The sequence below is a fragment of the Macaca fascicularis genome, chromosome 12 (assembly GCF_037993035.2).
Source record: "Macaca fascicularis isolate 582-1 chromosome 12, T2T-MFA8v1.1".
Taxonomy (NCBI): Eukaryota; Metazoa; Chordata; class Mammalia; order Primates; family Cercopithecidae; genus Macaca; species Macaca fascicularis.
In genome coordinates, this window is record NC_088386.1 from 63572105 (window position 1) to 63592726 (window position 20622).

At 39.9% G+C, this 20622-nt stretch overlaps 1 protein-coding gene across 3 annotated transcripts in view; it reads right to left on the bottom strand.

Annotated features, from left to right (window-relative positions):
- STK39 (serine/threonine kinase 39) overlaps positions 1–20622 on the bottom strand; it is a 292156-nt gene that overhangs the window by 62969 nt on the left and 208565 nt on the right. The gene's annotated exons all lie outside the window — the stretch shown is intronic.

Below are 20622 nucleotides of genomic sequence, written 5' to 3' on the forward strand. Positions count from 1 at the left end.
TTTTTTGAGACAGAGTTCCACTCTTGTTGCCCAGGCTGGAGTGCAATGGTGCAATCTCATTGCAACCTCTGTCTCCCAGGTTCAGCCTCCTGAGCAGCTGGAATTACAGGCATGTGCCACCATGCCCGGCTAATTTTTTGTATTTTTAGTAGAGATGGGATTTTTCCATGTTGGTCAGGCTGGTCTCAAACTCCTGACCTCAGGTGATCCCCCCAGCCTCGGCCTCCCAAAGTGCTGGGATCACAGGTATGAGCCAACACACCCGGCCAATATAATTTCATTAAAAATTTCAGAAGCCTTTAGTCTAAAATAAATGGTATCCACTGTATTTTTCATATTTTTTTCTTGAAAAATAGTATTTTATTAAATCATTTTTAAAAGTGAAACAAACAGGGAAGATGGTCTCAGTGACAGAATTCAAGAAGCACTACACATTAAATCATGTAGCACACCACCAAGAAAAAGGTACACACTTAGTAGTTTAAAATTTTATCTAAATTTAAAAGTTTTATATATTCAGTGGGCAATTTTGCAACATTTTGCCCCAGGAATAAATAAAACTTTAAGTAACTGTAAAGGCTTACATAAAACTGAAAAATATATATGTATATGCAATTTAAAAATTAAATGGCATGGGGAGATATGAAATACATAAATATCTGAGACACAAGTTTTCCATTCAAATTAATTTTAAGAAGTGATAATAAGGGGCAGTGAGCTATAATTAGAATAGTTTCAAATTCTTGTAAGAACACTAAAATATTGTAAGTATTAACAGATGCCTATAAGTAAGGTTAATAAAAACATCTTAAGAAATTGCAGTAGAAGCCGGGCACGGTGGCTCACGCCTGTAATCCCAGCACTTTGAGAGGCTGAGGTGGATGGATCACTTGAGGTTACGAGTTCGAGACCAACCTGGCCTACATGGTGAAACCCCATTTCTACTAAAAATACAAAAATTAGCTGGGAGTGGTGGCACATCCCTATAATCTCAGCTACTCAGGAAGCTGCCGCAGGAGAACTGAAACCCGGGAGGTGGAAGTTGCAGTTAGCCGAGATCACACCACTGCACTATGGGCGACACAGCAAGAGTTTGTCTCATTAAGAAAGAAAGGAGAGAGAGAGAGCAAGCGAGTGAGCGAGAGAGAGAGAGAAAGTTGCAGTAGGAAACATGAACTAGTATTAGCTCAGCCTCTGAAAGTGTCTAAGACAGAGTCAGAGACGGCCTGAATACCCATCCCGGAACATCGGGAAATTGAGCATCTGCACTCTCAAGCTCTGTGTAAAACCTCCTGGTCTCTGTGAACCACGCCCAAACCACAGTGAAGCTTGTCTCTGGGCCCTTTTTGGTCCACAGCCTGATTTTGGTTCATTATGTCCTACCACATCCAACCACAGTAAGAGTGAGGGAGCCCACAATGATGCACAGGGCATGGCACTCGCTGAAAGAATGCCCTTTTCCTCAGTGTCTAGAAAGTCAGCCCAAGTCTCCCACCTTTCCATAAACAAAACAGGGAGAAGTAAAGGGCCAAGAACTCAAGACACGTCCAAGCCCACACCCAGATATGAGAGCCTTGGACCTTGAACTTTGCATCTCCCCTCAGGTTTCCCCAACCTTATGGGACCAGGGACTGCAGCAGTTTCTATAACTGTGCTTCTTTTAGGACCTGTGGAAATCTGAAAACTGTGAAAATTGTGGATCCTCACCCTAAAAGAAAGTAGATATAGCAGTCCCCCTTTATCTTTGGTTTCATGTTCCATGGTTTCGGTTACCCATGTCAGCACAGTAAAATATTTTGAGAGAGAGACCACATTCACATATCCTTTATGACACTATATTGTTGTAATTGTTCTATTTTATTATTATTTCTTGCTGTTAATCTCTTACTGTGCCTAATTAAGCTTTATCATAAGTATGTATGTATAGGGAAAAATATATTGCATAGATGGTTCGGTACTATCTTTGGCTTCAGTTATCCGCAGCGGTTTCGAAACGTACCCTTGCAAAGATACGGAGGGACTACCACACATAACTTAATGCGCAAAATTTTAGATAACTACAGAGGATTCAGAAATCATCTTAGACCCCAGACTAAAGAACCCTGCCTTGGAGATGGAGTGTACCACTCACAACAGTGCCTACAGTGGGAGGACGGTTTGCGTGTTGCATTGTTTAAACAGCTTAAACTTTCTTTTCATTTATTTATTTTTTTGAGATGGAGTTTTGCTCTGTCGCCTGTCACCCAGGCTGGAATGCAGTGGCAAGATCTTTGCTCACTGCAACCTCTGCCTCCCAGGTTCTAGCTAGCAATTTTCCTGCCTCAGCCTCCCAAGCAGCTGGGACTACAGGAGTGTGCCCACCAAGCCCAGCTAATTTTTTGTATTTTCAGTAGAGATGGGGTTTCACCATGTTGGTCAGGCTGGTCTTGAACTCCTGACCTCAAGTGATCCACCTGCCTTGGCCTCCCAAAGTGCTGGGATTACAGGCGTAAGCCACTGCGCCTGGCAAAGTTTCTTAATAAACCACCAATGTCACCACTGCACATTTACTTAGTGCTTTCATATATATCAGTAGTTCTCAAACTTTTTGGTCTTAGAACACTTTTATGTTCTTAAAAAGTACTGAGGACCCCTAAAGAGATTTTGTTTATATGGACTATATCTATCAAAGTTTACTGTATTAGAAATTAAAATTGATAATTAAAAAATATTAATTTATTTGAAAACGACAATAACCCATTATATGTTAATGTAAATTTTATATGAAAAATTACTTTCCTTTTCAAAATGAAAACAAGTCAGTGAAAAAGAGCCCACTGTTTCACATTTTTGTAAACCTCTATAATATCGGGCTTAGGATAGCTCGAATCTTACAATTGTTTCTGCAATCTGTTGCAATGTCAAATGTTATAGAGACAGGAATTGAAAAATTCCACTGAACATGTGTGAAAGAGTGAAAAAGGCAAGTAATTTCTTGCTATTATTATAAAAATCGTTTTGACCTCATGGGCTCCCTGAAAGGGTCTCAAGGACTCCCAGGGTCACTGGACTACATTTTAAGTAACACTTATATATAAATGTATACACATACATATGTATGTACACTATAATTAAATGAGATATGATATATAATATATATCACACATAATCTCATTTAATTTCAATAATTAACCTTTGAGATATGCAAAGAGGTATTATTTGTTTTCCATTTTTTCCATGATTGTGTTCAACAGCTTCTCCAAGTTCACAAATTTAATGAATGGCAGAGTGAAGGCCAATAATTCCATACTGAGGGTACCAAATACAAACAGAAATGCTCAATTCCTTTAAGATAAAGCAATATTATTCTCCAAGATTTTGCATGTTCCCATAAAACAATTACCAAGCATTCATTTCCTTAATAGTCTTGGTTTTGTGTGCTGTATATGAGCAATGATTCACTTCAAACTAAAGTAGTCCAATAAGAAAACAACCATGAGGAAAGCAAGTATTTATAATGTATTTAATAATAAAATGACAGGAAAAAAATGAGGAATTTGATTGGACATTAATTTGTGTCATTGTTCATTTCCTCTCTTCTTTTCCATCGGTCTTATTTAAAGAAATTTATTCTAGTAAGGTCATGAGAGGTGTAAGAACTGTACCCAGAATATCATTATGCATATCCTGATGCTTCAAATATTAATAACACAAAAAGTAATATCCAACACTCATAATCTCTGTCTATATCAACTGTGGTTCAAGTTATGGAGGCTGCATAGTCAAGTCATTCTTTTATGACTCTGAACCTAAAATGCTCGCCTTTGAAAAGATCACAGTGATTGATTATGAGTAGTAGACTTGTCCCATCAAGATGAAATATAGTTGGAAAAATGCCTAATTGGAGCGAACTACTGAAGGTCATCCTTTTATAAAGAATTAATCTTTTCAGACTCATACTTAACACCTTTAATTGAAAGTACATTTAGTTTAATTGATATGGCACAGGACACTCTTGATTTCAGGGAAGCTGAAAATAGGTATGATTTAAGGCCAGAAACTAAGTCTGTGCAACTTTATACAGGAAATGATAAAAACTTGAGAGTAACAGTTTCAACACTCAGGCTGCCTTTGATAATTTTTATTAAAAATCCTTTTAATCCTAAAATAAAAACTCTTAAATTTGGTAAGGTACAGCCCCTTATGGCTCATTGCACTGAAAATGCAAATGCATACAGAACTCAGACAGGACATTTACTTTTTAAGTAGCTGATACAATCATATGGCTTAAAAATTAAAATGTACAATAGGGCATTAAATATTCTGTGAAAATTGGCCCTCTCACTCCTGTCACCCAACTACCTGGTTGCCCTTCCAGGGGCAATCAGTGTTTTACGAATTTGGTGCATACTTCTTGATGTTTTATGCATGTACTAGCAAATATACATACATACTGAATACAAATGATAGCACAGTATATCCACTGTTTCATATCTTGCCTCTCTTTTAACATAATACCATCTTGGAATTTCTCCCTGTTAGTTTGTAGAGAGTTTTCTCATTCTTTTCTGTATAACTACATAGTCTTCTCTGGGATGCTACAGCCTTTTTTCACCAGTTCCCATTCTAAATAGATTGTTTCCAATCTTTCACTATTATAAAGAGTGCTTCAATAAATAACCTTATTCTTATGTCATTCTGCATAAATAGGAGTATAAAAATAAATGTCTAGAGGTGAATTGCTTGGTCAAAGGATATATGCATTTGTAATTTGACACATATTATGAAATTCCCCTTCATTTAAGTTGCACCCATTTATGCTCTTACCCACCATTTGCAAGCACTATTGCAGGAACTTTGAATAAATCAGAATGTATTAATAACCAGGGAGATGTGGGGACTGGGCCAGCTGGAAAGTTGAATTCCCCATCTAAAAGGGACAACCACTATTCAGTGCCTGCAGGTTATGGCCAGACAGGATTGGACTCAATGTTGCTCAATATTCAGATTTGTCAGAGAAGAAAGAAATTTGAAAATTTACATGACATTCCATAGTTTTAATTGTTGATACTAACTTTAAAATGCTCACACTAATGTGTGGGCCAGATTCAGTCTATTACCATTCATTAGTGAGGTCAAATATAACTTCTGCTGATAGTAATACACAAACCGATTTCTGGGGATGAAGCTTTCTGAAATGGTAAACTTCAAAGTTCTTTTTAAGGATCTACTAAAAAGAGTCATATAAATTACACTGACCCACAGACTGAAGGCATGGGAGAAATTAATCATGGGAAAGAAAAATAAAGCCACAGAAACCTAACCAAAAGAAAATAACAATTCATAAACTTATAAAACTGAAATTCATTTTCTTCATTGCTTGGATTCGTTCAGAGACAAGGTCTCACTCGGTGGCCCAGGTAGTACAGTGGCACACTTGTTGCTCACTGCAGCCTTGAACTCTCGGGCTCAAGCAATCCTCCTTCCTCAGCCTCCTGAGCAGCTTGAACTATGGGCATGTGCCACCATGCCTGGTTAATTTTTAAATTTTTTGTAGAGAAAAGGGTCTTGCTATGTTGCTGAGGCTGGTGTTGAACTCTGGACTCAAGTGATCTCCCTACCTCGGGATCCCAAAGTGCCGGGACTACAGGCATGAGCCATGATGCCCAGCCTGATTTTTAAAAAATGTTTAGTAATTGATGTTCAGTGCTGACAAACTTTTTTTTTTTTCTATGTCTATTTAATGTGAGAAGTTCAGAGATACAGATTGGCATGCATAAAGTTTTTCTTCTTGTTCTTCCAATTCATCTTCAAGTGACACAATGAACAATCAAATGAGGCAGCTGGCTAAGAGGCTGGTAATGCAGAACACGAGTGAACACCCATCCCTTCCCGGTGGTGGAGGTGCAGAAGGCAGGTGCGATTGAAGTATATATTTTACAGGATGTAGCTTTTATCTGCACCTCTTAATGTACCGTGTCAGGACAATCTGACAGAGTTATTGCTCCTGGAGGGCTCCAAAGTCAAAATGCCAGCTCAGAACTATTTGCATCCTTCAGCCTCACATTACTGTCTCTTAGCCCATGCCAGCAGCAGTATGAGGGCACTCACACTCTAAGACCCAGAAGTGATTAAAGCGGTAGAAATCCAAAGACCACTCATTGTCAAAGAGCATCAGAAACAGTAACTGTCACTGGCATTGTGTACCCTCCACCGCAGGGATGCTCTCAAATGAGGATGAAAGGCAACTATTTCCCCGAGCTTTGAGGTTGGCAACACCACTAAGGGTATCTGTAAGAGTGCCAGGGATAGTGCTTCCCAGGGACCCAGGAGCAGTCGCTCCCTCCTAAGCAGCAGAGGATTTCTCAGACAATAGCCCTCTTCTTCCTTACTTTTGCCTGAAATTCCAGGTGAAGGTGCAGCTGTTAGTGTCCGGGGAATTTCAAAAGGATTCCCACACACTCTATTCCTAGCCTATCTCCCTGCTATCAGGAGTAGGATGGGAGCCTTTTAAACAGGCTGAGCCAGGAATTGGTCAGGACATCATTTTCAGTTCAGTCTGCCTCTTGTCCTACTCTGGGCACCGAACCAGAGTCCATCCCCGCAGTCTCAGGAGGAGAAATGGACTGTGGCTCCCAGTGAGCTGGGCAGACACTTCTGCTTCAGACAAGGAGGCCGCCTGGGCCAGGATGAGGAGATAATGTGACTTGTGCAGATGGGGATCTGAGTTCAAAACCACAAACTACTTATTTGGCCTTCTGTAACTTGTTTCCTCAACTGTGAGAGGGGGAAATAATAATTCATAGCTGCTATGGTTTGAATGTCTCCCCGAAAAGGGATGTGTTGGAAACTTCATCCCTGATGTGACTGTGTGGAGAGGCAGGGCCTAATGAGAGCTGTTTAGGTCATGAGGGCGCCACCCTCACAAATGGATTAATGCCAATTCTAAAAGCGCTTGAGGCTGTGAGTTTAATCTTTTGCTCTCTCTCACACCTTCTCTTTGCCCTTCTGCCATGGGATGACACAGCAAGAAGACCTTAAGATGGCGCACCCCTCAACCTTAGACTTCCCAGCCTCCAGAACCAAGAGCCAACACATTTCTGGTCATTATAAATTACCCAGTCTATGGTATTTTGTTATATCAGCACAGAATGGACTAAGACAACAGCATTTCCCATCTGCCGGGACATGCTTGATGTTTTACATATGTTATCTCATTCCAAACTCAAAGCAACTCTTAAAGCAGGAACTGCTCTTATCCTCTATTATTTCGGAGACAAGGAAACTGAGGCTTAGAAAGGATAAAGAATAGATCCAACATTACAGTCTGAACAACAGAGCTGAACTAAAGCTGGAACTTTAAAAATGTCACCCATTATCTTCACCAGTGCACATCCCTTCCCCGCCTACTGGGTACACAGATAGTATTTGTCGAATAGATGAATGAATGCAGAGTTTACAAGTCTGGCTTTTATAAAGTGCCTCTCCCTGTCTTCTGTAACACCACCTCCTTCTGGTCTCCTCCAGTTCCCCAGCTGCCCTTTCTCTCTGTGCCCCAAACACTCCTCTACCTCTGTATGGCTGGTCTCTTCAATGTTAATGTTCCATCCTTCACCATTTCCCCTTCTCACTCTCTCCCTTGATGATTAATTCCAAATCCGTAACTCAATCTTAGGTACCGCCCCAGAGCTGAAAATTGCTTATCAGTTACCTATATGGTATCTCTCAATGCAATGTCCAAAAAGACATCAAAAGGCACAGCATCTCCAAAATAGAATGTATCACTTTTCCTCTCAGATACACTTCCCTTTCCTAGCTCCTTACGGCAGGAAGTGATGGTGATGGCCCACTATCGAGACCTGTGAGCTATACCTCCGTAAGAGTTGTCACATCATCCCTTTCTCTCAAACTTCACTGCTACTGACCAAGGTCAGGCCACCACCATCTGCCACAGATGAGAAGAAATGATTGAATAAGTAAAGAGTATTTCACACGCACTCACATATACGCATGTATACATGGCTGTCGCTATGGCTAAATCATACAACAGAAGGAAAAAGGGCTGTAAAAGGTTGAGGGAGCTGCTGTTCAGGGAATAATCCTTGGCAGATGAATGTGTCGCCCTGAGGGAAAGCTGTTGTATTTAACGAGGCATGAAAAGATTAGGCAATATGAGGATACGCTGAAGGAACCTACAACCGAAGGCCAGAAATCAAAGAGCCACGAAGTGAAAGGGGCAGCCTCCTGTGGCCAAGCTGACAGCTGCTCTGAAGCAGCGTCCCTGCTCATCCCAGGGCCTTCCTACAGCAGAGTCTTTACGTCAGAACTGGAGACTCCACTGGGAATAGAAGACTAGTCAGGTGAGCCCAATTTGGAGTTGATCCACTTATCAACAACGACGCTCGGTAAGCCACTTCACCTCTCCAACATTCAGTTTCCTCTGCAGTAAAAAGGCGAAAGAACGCTTCCCTCGCAGATTTAACAAGCTGTGTGAAAACACTGTATGAACTCTGTGCTACTGCTATAAGCCATTATTAGGCCTTATATTTTGAGGCACATAGAAATAGGGAAAAAAAGTCATAGTTCCGGTCCTTAACAAGTTTATGATCTTTGCAGAAAATGATGGTCAGTCTATGCAAACTATAGGGAAAAACAACGTAAGTGCTTAAAAAATACTAGTAGCAAAGGAAATCTTGAACTAATTCAGAGAAAGGTGTATTCCCCTCTCTTGGCTTTCACTCTGATCCATCCTTCACACTCCTGTCAAATTAATCTTCCTCTGAGGTAAAGGTCCAATCACAGAATCATATAATTTTACAACCGAAAGAGGCCTTAGAGGTCACCTAATCCATTTCTCTGATTCTTTAGGTGAAGAAACTGAAGCCAAGGAGATTAAGTGGCTTGCCTAAGATAGCACAGCTGGTTAATTCATGCCATTCTCCATAAATCATTATTGTTCACCTACTAGGTGTCAGGTTTGTGCCAGGAGCCATTTAATGGCAGAAATGACAACAGAACCTGGGACTCAGGACCTCTAGACCACTGCTCTTTACTCTAGACTGCTGGCTCTCAAACTGCAGGCAGGGTGAGAGGAGGTGCAACCTCTCAAAGGCAGGCTTTCCCCCAGTTGTATCCCTGCCTTCAGTTAAGAACTGCTGCATGCAGTGAGAGGCACTATAGATGGGAAGTGTTTTCCACGATTGATAGGATGGCAGAAATTAAAATTTATATAATCAGATCTGTAGTCAATATGACAGAATGTTACCATTTAAAACATTCTCGATCAGACCCAGTGGCTCATGCCTGTAACCCAAGCACTTTGAGAAGCTGAGGATGGAAGATCACTTGGGCCCAGGATACCAGCCTGGGACACACAGTGAGTTCTGGTCTCTGCATACACACACAAAATTCTAGATGGTAGATACATGTGTATTGATTACTCTTTGCACATTCCTGTATGTTGAAATGTGTTTTATAATTTTTGAAAGTACTATATAGTAGAGGAGAAAAGAACCACTAAGTTTGCTGAGGCTGGAGGGTGGGTAAGGTAGGGGAAAGGAAACAGTTTGTGCCCTCTACCTGTGGCTCTAAAGGTTGAGAACCACTGCTGAACCTATCAGCACTGCGGCCCACAGCCTTGCCTGAAATCGAAGCTCTCCTGGATGTGTGGATCTCCAGCTACCATGGGCCATATGCTCCAAGGCTGTGAGAACAATAACTAAACCACATACTCTCCCCTCCTCTCCAAACTATTGCCCTTACATTTGACTTGCTGCAAAGGTGTCTTTTCGATCAGTGAGTCTTCTAAAAAGTGAAAGTTCTTTTCAGCGTGCACCTCCACACATGCAGAAATATGCCCTTGGCCTAGAAAATGTAGTTAGTAGCATCTGGAATTCTAGTCTACATCAAGCCATGCAGCATCACACAGCCCCAAATCAATGTCAAATAGATCAGAAAGTCACACTGTTCCCTTTAACAACAAAAGCAGTGACTAAGTGATATACATACATGCATGTACACATACACACATATGCACACACACGTACATGTACACATGTGTGCATGAGCACACACATATACAAACACGCACAAGCTTTTCTTCAAATAAGATATCTCTACATATTTTAAAGAATTTGGCCTCACACACTGGTTGTCTGCAGGTTCTTCTGCAACTGGAACCCCAGGCTTGGGACTCTGACAGTTCCCACTGGCTACCTGACAGCCTGAAGGGCCCTTTTAGGTTTGCAGTCTGCAGGAAGAAAGCAGTCTGGCTGCACAGGGTTTCACACGGCTGACCCCAACATTAGTGGTGCACATGCAAGCCTTTCATGGAGAGATTTCTGTTACTCAGTCCAGGGCTGAAACATGAATACATCACATGCAGAAATACAAATAACAGACTTCCTCCCCAGCTACGAAAAAGAGTTTTCATCTAGAAGTAATCCAAACTAAGTTAAGGTGATTTTCTTTGACAGAATCCTCTGGAAAATCTCCACGCCTGCCAGGTGAAGGGCATGGCTGTTTCCTCTCCCTAACCTTACCCGCTCTTCAACCCAAACCACAAGGGTGGACTCTTTTTTTCTCTATTATATAATAGTTTCAAAAATTATGGAAAACATTTCAACATACAGGAAAGGGCAAAGAGTAATACAATGAATACACATGTGCCTACCATCCAGAATTTTTAAAATGGTAATATTTTGTCATATTTACTTCAGAGCTGAATACATAAAATTTTAATAATGTTTCACCTACACAGCACAAAGTCACTTGTGTTACATCCCAGCTGTGGTAAATCAGGAGAGAACAGGGCATTATGTAAGGGTGCTGCTTCCTGTCAAGATTATGGAACTATATTGTCACGTGTAGCCAGCAGTCCTTTTCAGCATTTAGGATGTCCAGTGAATATATTTATTCAACTTATTTCCACCTATGGGGCAAAATGGAAAAGAAGTAATCATATAAAAACTAGACTCATGTTAATGGCAGGTAGGAGCAGAAACATGACAGTCTGGTCAAAGTTCAAACTTTTCTTGTAGCAGGAAAAAATGTTAATCATGCTTACTATGTAAGGGTCTCTGTAGATCACTGTTCTTTTCAATCAACTGATACAGAACCAGTCTTCATTAACATCATTTGTGCCTTTAAGTTTAGGGTGTGGTGGGTTTTACTGCAGAGAACTCACAGACTCATCATTGTCTCCATGACGGATACCTCTCTCCCATGCATGAGGCTCCCAAACCAACATGCTAAGTCCTCTACAACAGGAATGTAAAGGCATCTATAAGACATGAACCTAGTATGTGTCCATTTGGGACCCAGACATCATGTCTTAGTAGGTGTATTTATACAAACTGAACAGTATATGGCGAGGTGGGTGGAGCTGCACACATTGGTACATTCTGAGATAAACACATTTTTAAGACAATAGAAGTTTATATCTTTAAGGCACAAACTGTTACAAACTCCTAAGTATTAAGGACAATTATGGTTTTTTGCCAACTAGTTATTTGGTTTAATTCTTGCAAGAAGGATGTTAAATAGTTTCAAAATTAAACTAAATATATAACTGAACATTTTGTTATTAAAAATAACAGAAATTAATTAAAGGGAATACAGAAAGAGACATTAGTACATACTTAAGATGTCAGCTACTCCAACTGACCACTGGACTTAGCTTTATTTGCCTGCAACTAAGGCAGAAAAGGGAAACTGTTCATAGTATAGTTCTCACTTCATCAAAAAAGAAACATGGAAGGCAGATTTTGTTTATCTTGGCATTAATTTCAAGGAGAATTTTATTATGGAAGACCCTTTATAAGGGACACTGAGTAATGTCTTCAACTTATGTTACAAAAGACAGAAACTTTTTTCATATCAATGTTTTCGACCATATGGTGCAAAGGATGAAAGTTTTTTTCTCCCAGGTGCTGAAGGCACAATATTAAATCTTGCCTGAGTGATGGCATTTCTGCTGGGAGCTGAAATAATACATCGGAAGTACATTGTTTACTGATGATTTACCTCAACAGAGGGAGCTCAAAGAACCTGGAGAAATGGATGGCCTATACACACTTCTTCCTGAGGCCCCAAAAGTGTCTTGTCAAGTGCTACGAAGGGCGATTTCATGACTGCTTTCTCCGACGGGTATTTGAAGGGGTCTGAAAGTCAATGTACTGATTAGACATAGATCTCTCCCCTTAGCTAAACCATCTGTAGGAAGCAGAAGTAACATTCTGCCATGAACACGTAGGAGACTGGCTTATGTCCTCTCTTGGAAAGCTGGTGGCTAACACCTAAGAGAGTGGGTTGCAGGGTGTGGCAACTTCCAAAGGAAGCTCTGTGTCTGGCCAACACCTTGGACATGTACTCAGCTAAACCTCCCAATTCTGTTGCTTCAGAATAGGGAAGAAATAACTTTTTCTGCTTAAAAGTTTTAAAGAGTGTGTGTGACTAATCAAGTGAGTTAGCCATAGAGAACCAGCATAAATCACAAAAAATATAAAGTGAGCAGACAATGCATTCTTTAAACTTTAGCCAGGAAATCACAGAAATAGAAGCATACTTTAATTTTCCTATTACTGTAATTTTACTATTAATGTGTATGTGTAATCGAATCCAGGGGAAATTATATCAAAGATTAGCAAATTTAAAAGGAAAATGATCACTCATCAAAGGAAAAAACTGTGCAGAACTAATTAATAAGAAGTGTTAATGCCAGTGTCCTGCAGGGTAGAAATGTAAGCAGAATCCCCCTGACTTTTCCACAGGTGGTATTTCAAGATAATTAAATTTAATGATGAATGAGATGGAGCAAGTATTTCCCCTTTTGATCCACTTCAGGTAAAAGGCCTGTAAGTAACTGCATTTACAGTCTAGGATGAATGACCCTTGGGCAAAGCCACTATAAATCCTCAAGTTTGAGTTTTCTGAAGTTACTTCAGCAAATGATTATTTATAAAATATATAGTTGCACAGAAAATGACATTGCTCCTAGGCATTTGCTAGGTTGTTAATGTATATCAGAAGGAAACATCCACACACGAGAATACATCAGGGTACACTTGCCAGGAGACTGGATGAGGACAGGACTTTTCATGTAGAATGTCTAAACAAACCAAAAATCCAAAGATTCTCTTAAGGCAAAAAGAAAAAATGCACCTGCTTGTTTTTGGAGGTTGGGGTTATGTGGTTCTCCAATGACTAACATTCAAAGGACTGAAACTCCTCTGGCCTGCCCTGGAGAAAAGCGGGTGGGTGCCTGAGAGCTGAGAGCGGAGTTTGGAAAGCCCCTTTTGGGGTAACATCTCCCAGAAGGGCAAGGATACCAGAAGGGGTATGATTTGCATGATAGCATTTAAGGAGAAGACAAATACCTGACACCATTTCCAGCTCAGATTTTACAAAATCGATTTTCTTTTTAAATCTGAAGATTCCCTCAAGTGAGAGAAGGGAAATCTGAAGCTCAGGCTTATCTGCTTTCCAGGGATGCCCCTTCTTAAGCCCCACTGCTGTTCTGCCTGCACAACTCTTACTAACACAGAGTGGCCTGAAAAGTGGCCACCACATGAAACCTTTTCCCTTCTCATTTGTTATGGGCTGAACACACAGTTCCGATTCATGTTGAAAGCTTAACAGCCAGTACCTCAGAATGTGACCGTATTTGGGGACAGGGTCTTCAAAGAGGTAATTAAAGTTAAGTGAGATCATTAGGGTAGGCCCTAATCCAACAGGACAGGTGTCGTTAGAAGAAGAGATTAGGACACAGACATGTGCCCGCACAGAGGAAAGATCATGTAAGAACAGCAAGAAGGCCTTCTACAAGCCACAGAGAGAGACTTCAGGAGAAACTAAACCTCTGGGCACCTTCATCTTAGACTTCCAGGCGCCAGAACTATGAGAAAATAAACTCCTATTGTTTAATAGACCCAGTTTGTGGTTCTTTGTTAAGGCAGCCCTAGCAAACTAATATACTATCTGATTCTGACAAATATTTAAAAGTCAACATTTGTCCCTTTGGTAAAAAGCAAATTTGTTCTCCGCCTCTGGAGCACTAACTTATAACACTCATTATTACAATGATTTGGAAAGAAATCATCCCTTCAACAGTTCCAAATAAAGTAAATAAAATGACATCAATCACTTGGCATAGATACCAGCCACCCTAATTGGAAATTTCCAAGCACCTGAAGTTTGCCAAAAGTAGAAAAATGCTTGACTTATTCATGAAATATAGTCTTCAATGGTGCAATGTCAACACCACCATGAAGGACATATCCAAGGACAAGACTTCAAAGCAGATGGGTATAATATGTAATCTTATTTCAAACGCTCAAAACATTTTCCTCAGTGTTTTAACACATGCTGTGTGATTGTCAAATAATAAAGCTGATTTTTGTGTATGAGTCACGGAATCCGTATGATTAGAGCCGTAACTCACATTTGGATGATTTGAAAAACTTGTTTTTTGAGAATGTTGAATAAGCAACTCCCAGGGGTGTAACTGTACCACCAAGTTAAGGACTTACCAAGACTGTGGGGGTAACGTGTTTTCCATACCTAAGAATTACTAATGAAAAAGACACACCCAACAATTTCCTTCATCATGGTTTCTTCAATGACTGTCCTTTACCTAAACTGTTGACTTCTGAAAAGTTTTTAAGACTAACTTATCTTTCCCGACCTCTTGACTGAAGTAAAAATTTACTAAAGGATGTCAGGCTGGATAAAGAAGAGTTCTCACTCTTCAGAAGTGTATATACAGTGCATCCTGCAAACAACCTGCTATTTGCCTCTTCACAGTAAAGTGACAGGTATGCTTTTCAGAAAGGAGGTACAGAAAAAAACAAACAAAAAAAAAACAAAGCAAAACAAAAGCCTAAGAAACAGTGCCCCTGGGACTGGAGAGAGGAAAGAAGCTCTGAAGGAAAAGATAAGAGGGCCCTTTCCCAGATGGGTAACATACAGGAGAGCTTTCCTCTATGTCTGAGGCAAAATAAAATAACCGTTGATTCTCTGTCAACTTTAAGAGAATTATTTGGTTTAAGAAAAAGTGAGTTGCTGAATGTTCATTTGAAAAATAAAGGGCTGGTAAAGGTGAACAATTATAAGCCTTTTGGTAAATACACAGAATTCAAGAGATGGGTCAGAGGAGCTAAGATGTTGGGTAGTCTCTCTCCCCTGAAGAGCCTGGCACAGGGTCTGCCAACTAAGTACATTCCCAATAAATATTCATGAAGCTGAACTGAATCAAGGGATAGAATAGTCCTCCTTACCTGCTACATGGCAGTATATTAAATGTAAGTATACTTGACAACATTTCTAGGTATGGAAGTCCCTTAATAAATACCCAAGTAACACCAGCAAAAAGAAAAAAAAAAGTTTCTGGGCTGAGAGCATTTAAGGTGCTTGGCAGGGCAGAGCTATGCTCAACAGAGGAAATGTCGCATTAGGACGAAATCTAAGAAAGGTAAAGGGTTCCGTTACACTGAAGAGACTTCCAGCTAAGAAACTCTTCTTCCTGAGCAGTGAGCCAGCAGTCAACATTTGGGATGGTGGGTTCAGCTCAGACAAGACTCAATATGTAGAAGCTGCGGCCTAGTCTGGCCTTGGTATATGTAGCAGAGCTCTGGGTGGCTACAAAAGCTTTACATTTATGGCTCGAAAACACTGTTCCTGAGCCACCTGTGCACTGAGCTTCAGGCTGTTCTAACGTGCATGATACACTTATTTTATTTGAACAGAGAAGGCAGGGGAGCATAACTCCCTATGATAGCCTCTTTTCTGCCCCCTTTCCTATCCTTTCATCAAGAGGAGTCAAAGGAGAGCACAAAGTACTTGGTTGCTTAGGCCGACTCTGCCTGTCCTACCTTGGTGTCTAGAGATAACATTCTGGAGTTTAAATAGGGATTGTAACACTGACGAGCTATGAGACCTTGGGGAAATTTACTTAACTTTCCAAGTCTTTCTCTCTTCATCTATAAAATAAGGTAGTGACATGAACTACTTCATGGCATAACTAAGAGGAGAAGGCATGGATAGTGCCTTCTGCAAGCACTCAGTATTAGTGAAAAAACATCAACAACAATACATATAATCTTTAGGTGTTGTGTTCTACAAGTCCGATCTGAGTCCCTGCCCTGAGATCTTTTCTGTCTCATCCCTTCACCTATCCTAAAAAAGAGTGTAGGTATCAAATCCTCCACTGAGTCCTATAGTAGCTTCTAACCATAAGCCCAACATACATAACAAGATTTAGGGGAGGCAGGCCCCTGTATGTCCTTAAGTGGCTCAGCATTGCTTGAGTAAACAGGCCTGACCACGTGGGGGTGGAGACTGACATTCTGGCTTGGGATTTGAAATAAAGAGACTGATCACTGGGATTGACTTACCTTGATAATTGTCAGGGAGTGAAATAAGCCCATGAGAATCTGAGAACTTTTCTGATAATCCATCTTATAACTGTTGCCCTTATAAATAAATTTAAAGTAATGGCTTTGTTTGGTGAAATCAAAAAGCTTAGTGTACGTGAAGTTAGAAGATGCAGCAGAAGACTGAAACATGCTTAAGGTGTGTGATCCTGTCAAATTAGAGGAAGTCTCTGAGGAAAAAAGGGATGGAAGAAAAGCACCCATTTCGCCAGTGGCTGGTCAGCATTTCTGGTAACTCTCTTCCTCTGCACCACAAGACAGAGCACACGTGGCACTGATGTTACACACTCTCCTCCACTATTCAGGAACTCACTGGACTAACGGATACCTGAAGGAACAGTGCTCTAAACACAGGGTGCTATTTAATTGTGGCTCTCATCATCGCTGTTATTACGAATTGGTCACTCAGAAACGCTCCTGGCGACCAGTGACAGCACAGAGCATTATGAAGATGATCCTGCCATGTTTTGTATTCTGAACATTAAAAACCAGTTTGGCTCAACAAATGAGCAGCGGGTGCCATGCTAATTATGTAACTTCTTAGAGCACTAACAGGATTTCCCACTGAGCCAACTGGGAGAAAAAAAAAACCACAATACTCATTTTTATCTGCATCTCAGCATAGTGACTTCCTTCAGCCTGTTGATGTGATCATTAATAAAACATTTAAAAATGACCTGAACAGAGAAATGAAAAGGCTTTTTACAAAATAGAGTTTGTATCTGGCTGCCAAACAGTCATGTATTTGAAAGACTTGGAACCAGTATCAAAGTTGGTCGTTAATGATTTGAGGTTGGCCTGGGGACCTCCTGTATCCAGAAGAGTTGTTCATGCTTTTGACTGGTTATGAATGAAAAAAGATTTCTGCCTTTGAGGGGTTTTACAAGACGGAAATAATGATGCCTGTGATGGTGCTCTTGCTCTGCTTGGGACATAAATGATGATTCAATTTCACTTCAGCACCTGACAGGTCATCACCAACAGGCTTGCTTACAAGTTCCTTTCAATTTTAGAATAATAATTAAAAACAAATATATAGCTACTATTTCAATTCTAAAATATCCCAAAGGGTAGTTATTAAAAGCAAATCAAAGAATTTTATCTTCTTTTAGTTTTTCCTTCCCTTTCTCTAACAAAAATAACGTAAGTAAAAATATACACAAACTATACCTTTTTTAACGTCAGCAGAATGTCTAACAGGACATTTAATTAGGTAGACGTGATCAAGTCCGTCTAGAAAGTAAGATGTGTTACACCGATGGGTGAGTTAAAAATGAAAGAAGAAAAACCATTCGGCTCAGATACCTACAGGGCAAATACTTAGCACAAGGCAACGTGTTAAGACTCCAAAAGAGAAACCATGTAGAAATGAAGTACTGTACTGACTGTGCTCAGTAAGCCTATGAGCAATTGCGGCATTGAGAGCTGGAAAGAAACTTCGTGGGTGAGCAGGATAAGGTGAGCAAAGGTGTCTAATGTGCTGTCCTTAAGATAATTCTCATCTCGGTGTTGAAACCATGAGTGCCTCTTTATTTACCTACACAATCCCTACGCCATCACATGCTGCCACTCTCCTTCCATTCAGCGCCCTCTCCTCGAACATAACACATTGTAAGCACAAAGGAACAACTTATAGCATAAAGCAAGCAGTAAGAGAACCAAGACTTCCCAGCCTTCACATTTCCTAAAATTAACGGGCAAATAAATGTGTAACATAGTGAATACGTGAGTCTGCCAAAGATGGAGGGGAGAAGAATGACTGAGGAATTTCAATGTTACTTCGCAGATTTCTTACATTAAGTCAGACATGGCCAGATTTACCAAAGAACAATGCATAACTCAAAATATTTTTCTCTGGGATTAGCCCAAATCAGTGTGGCTACTTTGCCAATCCCAAAACCACAGTACTGTGAGTCCATACAGTGGAAAAAAAAAAAAAAAACTTGCTGCCATGGTTGAAAGATGAGAACACTGGTGAAGAAGGCTCAGGTAGTGGGCTCCTGATCCCCACTCATTCTATTCATTTTTAACCTTTGGGAGGTTATACTACAAGGACTCCATCAGAGTCAGAAACATGTCATGATGTGCCTTTGGAGGAAAACAGGTGCCACATTACTGACTGCTGCCTGGCATAAAATAAACCTAACTTATCTTCATTCTGGCCCTAGGGATGAGAAAAGGGTAGTAGTTCAACTGCTCTTGTAAGCTCTCTCTAGAAATGGGCTTACTTTTCCTGGGTAAGATTAAAAATCTGTATCCATACAATTAGACAATAGGTTCAGGAGTCAAGATTTTAGAGGGAGAAGGCAACAGACAGCTTCAGACCTGTCTAGATATCTCTGCCTGGATGAGGTTCAGAGGAGCAGCACCCATTGTATGCTCAGAAGTCAAGGGCTTCACTCAGACACCTGCTTCTGCTTTCTAAAAGCCAGCAAGGAAACTTAGCAACAGGATTCCTAGAGCTTAATGACAGAGCAAGGGTGAGGGTAGGAGCATGCTCCAATTCTTTCCAGGGAGAGGCTGGGAAACGAGAAGAGACAGAGAGACTTGTCTGAAGAGGCTGCTCCTCAGCGTTTCATTATAAAGGGATAATTTGAGAGTTACTTGAAAAATGAAATAATCACCACTGGACTTCAGCAGGTAATCACTAAGAACAAATACATTCAGAATAACCTAATTTCTTTCTTTGCTATTATAATAAACATTTTCATTTCAAGGGAAAGCCTTAGGCTTGCTTTGTCAAGACTAATGAACATTTTGGGATATGGTGTGAATTCTTTTAGAGTAAAACTAGAAAAATCAATGTCTTTTTATATAAGAGTGAGTTATTTTATAGGGCATGGAAACCCTGCAACTACCAAAAGGTCTTTCTGTGCTCTCCCTCACTTTGTCCACCCGGGTATGTTGAGATTTGGATCTGCAAAGATGCAAAATACAAAATTCAATCACTGCTTTCTAATCTACCAATTTAAATTAGCAAAGATTACAAAATGATAAGAGGAAACCAAACGATAGCAAGAATTCAGTCTATTAGAGCTTCCTTCACTGCCATCAAGAGTATAAATTGATACTAGCTTTTAAGAGAGTTGTTTGGAAATGTTTCCAAATTTTTAAGAGGGTTATACCTACCCATTGACCTAACAATTCAACATCAATGATCTATCATGTGAAATAAATTAGAAATCTGACAGTTTTCTGTATAAGACCAGTTTTTAGAGCATTGTTTATGGTGGCAAAAATCTGGAACCAAATCAAATCTCCAGTGATAGGAAGACACTTAAATAAACTACAGTAAAATAACCATAAGATGTAATCCTAAGTGTAAAAATAACCACAAGATACAATCATCCAAAGTAAAATAACCATAAGATGCAATCTTAAGTGTAAAAATTATGGCACAAAACTGCATATATAGTATAATGGGAACAATAAAAAATATATGCAAAGCAAAAGAAATGGAAGGAAATATGCCAAAATGTTAATTATGCTTATTCCTGAGTGATGATCTGATGGGTAATCATTTTCTTCTTTATAACTTTCTGTATTTTCAAATTTCCTCTAATGAACATATATTACTTTTATAATGAGGGGGAGAGAATTCCTTTAATAAGATCCACTAATATTTGAAAGAGAAGCTGTGCTGTAATGACTCATCATCATTTGTGCAAAATACTTAAAAGAAAAGGCAGAGAATTGAACTAAAACTTACACCATGTAAATGTGTTTTGTCAGTGATTCAGACAAACAAAGGCACAGAGTGAAATAGGTGTGGTTTAGTTGAAAAGCTGAAACATTTGGAGCAATGTTACCTACTGTTAGACTAGGATACAAAGCCGAGTCTATAGTATAATTAAAAACTCACAGGTAAACTTGGAGAAAGTGCTTGGAAGAAAGAACAAAATGTTAATACATGTATTGCTTAGGTGGGAGACTACCTCTGAGTTTATTTTTTGCATCCCCACAAGTCCAAGAAAAAGTGTTTCTTTATTATGACAATCAAACTTATTACAAATGTGGGGCTGGCAAAAGTGTGTATCTGGAAGGAAACAAAAAAACACTGACCTTTGCCTTACACTACTGCACAAAAAGTACTTAAAATATCCACAGACCTAAATGTAAAGGCTAAAATGATTAAAAAGAAAAACAAACTCTCAGAAGAAAACATAGGAAAAAAAGAAAATCTTCGCAACCTAGAGATAGGTAAACATTTCTT